The following is a 7,642-nucleotide window of genomic DNA, read 5'->3' as shown; positions in this document are numbered from 1 at the left end:
TCTTTCTTTCATCCATTGTAGAGGTTGGAATTTTGGAAAGTTTCTTTGATATGAAGGCATTTAGTAGAACTGGCCTTGGAGTTGATGAATTCTGAAAGGAAGACCTGAGATGTGCTGGTTCCAGACCATGAAGCTATGCTTTGGCTATGATACCCCCTTCCCATCCCATCAGTTTCTCATTCCCGCCATTTTCTCTCTTGTATGACAGCATATGTTATTGTACAGTCTAGTTTATTAGGTGATTTGTGAGTCATTTCACGCATTTTCATATGTTATTTCAAGGAAATTAATACAGTGAGCAGCAAATGTTTAGTTTCAGTTTTAATCTTGTCTCCTTTCTCAGTTGAGCTATAATGTTTTATGGTTGTTGAAAAAAGAGCCTAGATCATAAGTGCAGTCCCTTAAGGCTATATGTTGCTTCATTGTTGCTTGTAATTCAAGGAATTATGTAAATGCTTCAGAAATTTAATAGGGTTGCAATTTTGTTGAGGGGGATATCAGGTAAGAATGAGATTTAGATTGAACATTGATGTCTATTTACAAGGTGAATGGATAGATCATATATCTAAATATATGAATAAGTATCAAATATCCAAAATGCATGAGGGAGATTCATGAATTTTCCCAATGGATCAGGCACTGATCAGCTACACGATCATAAGTTTGTTGTTCATAACTGGTTTTCATCCACTTTCCCCACCCACATAAATTCAAAATAAATTCAAATCATTTTTATATTTTATGTTGAAGAGCTATAATAGAATGCCCTCACTCAGCTTTTGAATTTCCTAGATTTGCAACTTGCTACTATAGATCAATATTATTACATGAGTTAATAGGAGAAATAAGGGTTAAATCTTCTTTATATTAGATTCAAGGATATGTTTTTGCACTGGTACGGTATCACTTGAATCTGAGGTCCACCAGCCTAGGTTTAGCAGAACTTGAAGAAGAAGAAGGAGTTATGCTTCATAGTTGGCCCAAGATTGTAGTCTAGTGTTTCTGTCATAGGAAGTTTCTAGCCTTAGATGCATTGGTCTGGTTTCTTGGTCATTTTCAAAACTATTAAATCATGAGCCAACACCTTCTTTGGGTAAGATGACATTGTTCCAACATAAGCTATATGCTCATTGTTTCATTACTTGCAAGTTGGGCTATTTAATACCCAAGTGTCCCTCTTTGATTGTGTATTCACCACTTTTTGAAGGGGCCCAAAATAGCCTATTTGGTTTGTTAGAAATACAGATATTTATGTTTGCCATCACCTTAGTGAAGTAAGCACATTGTGCATTAATAATGGGAACATCTGAAGGATCCTTCCAAATGGCCCTGTTAGAGAAAAGTTCAATTACAACAATATAATCAACTAGGAAAGTACCCCAAAAGTCTTTGTAAATGAAGGAAATGCCCCTTAGTGTATCACAAGTTATGAGAGAGGGAATATCATTCCAAGAATCTTCTTGATCTTTTGACCATTATTAACCAAGACACATAGTTTGTGATTACCTCTCATGAAGAAATCATGAAATCCCAAACAACTCAACCTTTTGGTGTATTAGAAGTGGAAATAATCTATATATGATTAGAGCAATCCAAACATTTTTCTTGCATTATTTGACACCATTTTATTATTTGGTTTACAATACATTTTTCAAATCAACTTTTCACCAAAAGCTCTATTACTTTTTGTCAAATCATGTAGCCCAACTACCCCAACCTCTTTAGATGTTTCCATATCATTTAAGAAAACTAATGAGATCTTTTTGTCCTCTGAAAAATTGCCTTCCTATATAAAATCTTGAATCAATCTTTAAATTTCATGAATTGTCCTATCTGGAACTTTGAGGACTAACATGTAATACATTGGGATGGTAGATAAAATAGATTTAACAAGTAGGATTCTCCCTGAAAGAGGCAACCAACAAGCTTTAAATGCAAAGATTCTACTCATGATTTTTTTCTTAATGTTCTTCTAGTAGGTCATCTTATTAAATCCCACAAAAAATAGAATACCAAGATAAGTGGACGGTAGTTCTTCTTAAAAGAATCTCAGAATAGAAACTATCTTCTTTCAAACAATAGCATTGGTATTGAAGATGGAGATTATCTTTGATTTTTGAGAATTAACTTTTGGCTTGATACTAGTGTATATAGGTGTAATGCACACTTACTTTCTTTAGCCTCTTTTATGTTTGATAGGCCAAATAAGAGAGTGTCAACTACAAATAAAGAGTGTGATAGAAATAGAAGTACCTTGAATGTGGACTCTAAACCAATGATCTTGATTATTCTTGTAAGTGATGATCCTACTAAAGGATTTAACCATAATTATAAATAAATATGGAGACAAAGGATCTCCTTAAGAACAAGTAGATTTCCACAATCCATGAGATTTGCAGCCTGTTATTTTTAGATTCGATTGTGTAAAAGTTTTTGCATCAACATTTCAGATCAAACTATGTGATCCATCATTAGGATGAACATGAAAGATCACTACTCATGCTCTCTTTCATGTCCATCCAAATGATGGATCACAGAGTGTGATATGAAATCTCAATACAAAAACTTTTACTCAATTGAGTCTAGAAACAATGAGATGCAAAGTATCTCCTTGCTTAATTCCTTGTGTAGATGGAAACAAATATTAGAGAGCCTTTTATAATGACTGAAACAATTTATTCTTCATCCACTTCCATTTATTCATGGTATTCTTTGACTATGTAAGTATGCTTTGACTATGTAACACAATGAATAGACACCAATCTTGGAAGTAATAAATAGTATGAACTCAAAATAAGACACATATAACCAGTTTGTATGAAATAAGACAAAAAGATGTAGATTTACTTTAAAAATTCTCCCCATCTTTCTTTGTTCTATTCCTATGGATGTAAGAACTACACCTTGTTGAGGTGCAATTACTACTTTATAATTATTTTTTAATTTTATATTCATTTTAACCCAAATAAAAGTTTCAATTTGTAAATTTGAAGGTTTTGCAAATATTACTATTTTATATTTATTTTCTAATTTTAACATTTTAAAATCTATATTTATTATGTTTAATATATGTAATTTATATTTATTTTCTAATTTTAACTTTTTAAAGTCTATATTTATTATGTTTAATATATGTATTAGTAATTATACTAATAAAATATTTAATTTTAAAATAATTAGTGAAAAAAATTGAAAATTAATATTTAAAAAAAAACATAAACTTAAAGACATTAATGAATGAAAAAATCATATCACAGGTAGAGGCCTGAATGTCAGTCATTAAAAAAAATACAGTTAACACTTTCTTTAAGACAGTATGAATCCAACGACCTTCGCACTAAAATTCATCATATATTTATTGGGCTTTGTTGCAGAGAATGTAAATTCAAGTGGTCATAGTTCATGAGAGCTCTTATTTACTTTACAACCTATTTCCTTAAGAAAGGCCACCAACACTCGTTTTAGATTTAAAAACGGAAAACTCTTGTGTATTTTTCTTGTGTGGATATAAGACATACTCTAGGCTACTCACTCTTCCCACTGACTGGTAATACGTTTCTGATAACAGGTTTCATTCATGCCGATGCTAGTTATGGAATAATCTTAGATAACTTCATTTTGTCAATCCATGATAACAATGAAGATTCTGTGTTACGAAACCCAAAGAAACCATTGAATTATTTGCAACACCGTAAACTTTCCAGGGTCCACCGGGGGTGTCAGACAAAGGCAAGATTTCAGCCAAACTGTGGCCCACAATTCCTGCGACTCCAATGATCAGGGCAACTCTTTGCTTGTCAGATTTTATTTCTGAACCTTCAAAGTTTTGCTGGATAAAAGTCACATACAAAACTTTGCTAGATAATACAAGACAAGAAAGCCCAAATATTGCAACATTCGTTATTTCCTATTTGAGTGATGATGGAGTATTCACCTCTATTGATAAGAAATGGACAATTGACTTTTAGTAGACGAAAGATATATCTCTATTCCCCAAAGTTTACTCCAACCTGGACATGCAAATTAGGTTAATGACAATACCTTTAGATAATATAACCTGTTGGTGGCAAATTATGGATGCAGCAAGGCATGGATTGCAGTGTAGCGGTTGTTGCTTCTCTTTCTAACAACATCTTGCATTCTACTTCGAAAATGAGAGCTTAAATAAATTTAATATAAAAAAATAAAAATACAGCACACAACTGTGAGGAAGCAAAAATTAGCATAATGGACTTCTATTGCTCATCTGGGATAAGTCTTCTTGGGCCCTCATTCATCCTCCATAATCCCAGTTCTTAGAGTTCAGCAGGGATCATTTGAACAGAATTCAGGCATTTAAGAGCATCGCAGTCATAGCATGTGAAGCTGGATAATGTCTTACAGATTTCATCTCAATAGTTAGGAGGCCGTCAATTGGTAGAGATTGGATAACAATTTTCTAATATGATATTTCCCAAAAAAGCAAAATTGGTTGTTATTTGGAAAATTTATTTTTTCAGTTTCAAATCTATGTTTATCTATGTATCCTTCAAATCTATGTTTATCTCTGTATCCTTCAAGCATATGTAGAATTTGCTTTTGATGTGGCTACTATTATTACCACACAGAAACAGTTAAATAGGATTCATTTTGATTTTATTAAAAGAATTTCACTGCACTGAATTTTTAATATATATAATTTACCGTATAAAATATGACACAATGGATTTGGCTTTCTGTTAATTCCACAGTACACATGTAATTATATATTCCTACTTTTAAACAGATCTATCAGGCTTCTCTTCTCTACATTATGGATGAATGGTTCTAACTTATAAGTTTCTATTGTTTGCTTCAGACTATGGATGGAATGAGCAAAGAGTGACAAAAAATTGAACATATTTTGGTGTTAAATTTTTCATGGATAGCTTAGAAGTCAGGTGTCAGATCCAAAATTTCATCACTAAATCAAAGATGCAAGGGTCAGAACACCTTAATAGCACTTTGGGCCACTTGATCACTTTCCCTCGTTATCAACAGTCTATCTTTGATTCAGATATGAGTCATTTTTCAAGAGCTAGAATAAATCCTTTTGTTTCCACAACCAATTATACGAAATGAAAAGATTACAAACTTATCAAAATCACACAGATCTATTTCCCCTCCCAAAAATGGTATAAACTAATTGATTATAGAAATAGGTGTTTACAAACCGAACCTGCACTTTATGCTGTTTTAATTTATTATCTTCACAAATGATTTTTCATGTTAAATATTTTAAGTGCCTCGAGCCTATTACAGCAAGAGAGTTTTATCTTTCCTGGAAATCAAAACCCTAATTAACATTTATTACAGCTCGAGTATCATCTTTCCTGCGAATTTAAAACCCTAATCAACATTATTTGTCTCTTCGGAGACATTCGATAAAATTAATAATTGTTTCCTACAAAGGACTAAGGAGTTGGGTTCCATTGCAGACCAATATAGTCAGTAGGGTTGATAACTAGTTTGTTGTCTTTGATTATCTCATAATTTAAACCTTAAATCTATCTAACATAATGCAAGATTATAAATGAAACATACAAACAATTAAAATACTTACCGCTCTAGAACCAAGAGCCCCTGTCCACCATGAGTACCAACTCATTGGGAGGGATCCAAACAAATAACCCGAATGCTAACCTGCCATAACAGGTAAACCTAAACATGAGATGGAGATGCATGATGGGCAGAATATATATATTTTCATTGCTATTTCATCCACTAAATAGATAATTGCAATTCGCGAGACTGGTCGAACAAATTTGCAAACAATGAATTAAAGATCATCAAAAAATTCAAATCAATTCGATCTAATTCTGCAAGAATTTGGTGAGCTCTTACCTCGAATGAAAATTAAGCTTGAACAATCAAGAATGTCAAGCTCGTTAACAATGGGGTGATTTATGTGAAGTTGGTTTAGTGTCAACTTCCTTGAGCAGAATTCAAACATTTATTTATGAAAGAAGCAAAATTCAATATGATAACTTCTACTTCAATGCGATACAAGTTTGTCAATGTTGATAAAATTCTAGAAGGTTAGAAATGGAGGATGAAAATGTCATTTAGAACTTTGCAAAAGAAAGGTATGTGAAGTAAACTTTTACGAGGGTAGGAAGTGCAGGATCAAAAATTACTATATAGTAAAGTTATGTGCAATAAATAGTTTAAAGGATGGGGATTGTAGGATGAAAATTTATCATGTTGATGTTGATGGATTTGTGATCTTTTAAAGAGGTTGAATAATTTTTTGCGAGTATAATTTAGATGTAGTAAATGTTTTGTTTAATTCATTCTTAGAAGAGATGGATTCTTTTGAACTTCTACTTGTAAAATATAGGTCAATAAATTTGATTAAAAAAATACACAAATATATTCATATTATAAAAAATCAAAACAATATTTGATAATTTGTAAAAGAGGGAACTCTAATTGTTCCAAAAGGGCTATGACATTGTAGAGGTTGTAAAATTAATAGAAGTTTTCTTTTAGCTTTTTAAACTAAAGAGGTATAAAACTCATGTAGATATGTTTTATAGACATTCGTAGATTATCCATCAAAATGGATAAAAAGTTAAGAATGACCTATGAAAAAGAAAATCCCTTGATCTAAAATTTGTAGTTTTCCATTGTAGTTTGCTCATGACTAGATAGAATATGCGAGCTCTAGTTTTCTTTGCATTCTTTAGATATTCTTCTACAAACACTTATCTTTCAGCTGTTCATGTTGATCAAACATAAAATAAAAAGATATATAAATAGCAACTCAAACATTACAAAACTTATTTAGAGCTTAAAGAAAAGAAATGATTGCAGTCGTATTATCAAATGATGAAACACAATAATCAGCTTCATTCATCAGATACTTTAACACAATCACTCTTTGACATTTTCCATCTCCAAAAACATTTCAAAATAATGATCGGATTGCACAATGTACAGAGCAAAAAAACTTTCTCAAGACCAGTGTCAGTAGCAGAGCAACTAGTTGTTGTTTATCTCGATCCAATTGTTTAAGCTGGCTAGTTTCTTCTTGTATTCAGGCATACGATATGCCCCACCTTCTCAGAAGGCTTGACAGCTAAACCAATGTGTAGACCGATGGATTGTTCATGTCACTTGTTTTTTTTTTGAAAAACTAAAATTACTATTATATTACCAATGTCTATTGACCAAAAATATATTTTTGGAAAAAATATTATTAATTTTTGTAAAATAAAATTTTAAAATATTTTAATAATTAAAGGAGTAATACTCTTTTTTATTATCCCGGGGCACAATCTTAGTCTCATTCGTTTTTTACTTTTTGAAAGTAGTTATATTTTTATAAACAAATAGTCTGTAATTTATAGTTTTTAATTAAGTCAATAGACTTTTCCTTTGGAGGGAACCTCCTAATTTTGTGTTCATCTCACGTGCAAAATTGCCAATTCTTTTGACTTCTAATATTTTTTCGTTTAACAAAATCGTGGCTTGTATCCTTGTTATTCCACCTCCACTAAAAAATCATCAATCAATATAAAACACGTTTATCTTATCATGTGATGTAGCAGATATTGTTTTCTTAGTTTCATTTGGGTTATTCTATTTTCATTCGCATCCTCCAAATAATTCTTCCTTCTCT

General features: G+C 31.5%; 1 pseudogene across 1 annotated transcript; it reads right to left on the bottom strand.

The window, feature by feature from the left end:
• Positions 1-3,613: 3,613 nt before the first annotated feature.
• On the bottom strand, positions 3,614-5,935 carry LOC149552024 ((S)-8-oxocitronellyl enol synthase CYC2 pseudogene; annotated as a pseudogene). Its single transcript, XR_016353463.1, has 4 exons — positions 5,863-5,935; positions 5,582-5,661; positions 5,198-5,209; positions 3,614-3,829 (listed from the first exon to the last, which is right to left on the bottom strand). The product of XR_016353463.1 is annotated as a (S)-8-oxocitronellyl enol synthase CYC2 pseudogene (transcript).
• Between the last annotated feature and the right edge of the window lie 1,707 nt (positions 5,936-7,642).

This window comes from Cupressus sempervirens, chromosome 6, assembly GCF_028749045.1.
Source record: "Cupressus sempervirens isolate cs-2001-9-10 chromosome 6, ASM2874904v1, whole genome shotgun sequence".
Taxonomy (NCBI): domain Eukaryota; kingdom Viridiplantae; phylum Streptophyta; class Pinopsida; order Cupressales; family Cupressaceae; genus Cupressus; species Cupressus sempervirens.
The sequence above is the reverse complement of the archived record's forward strand: the minus strand, read 5'-3'. Positions and strand labels throughout refer to the sequence as shown.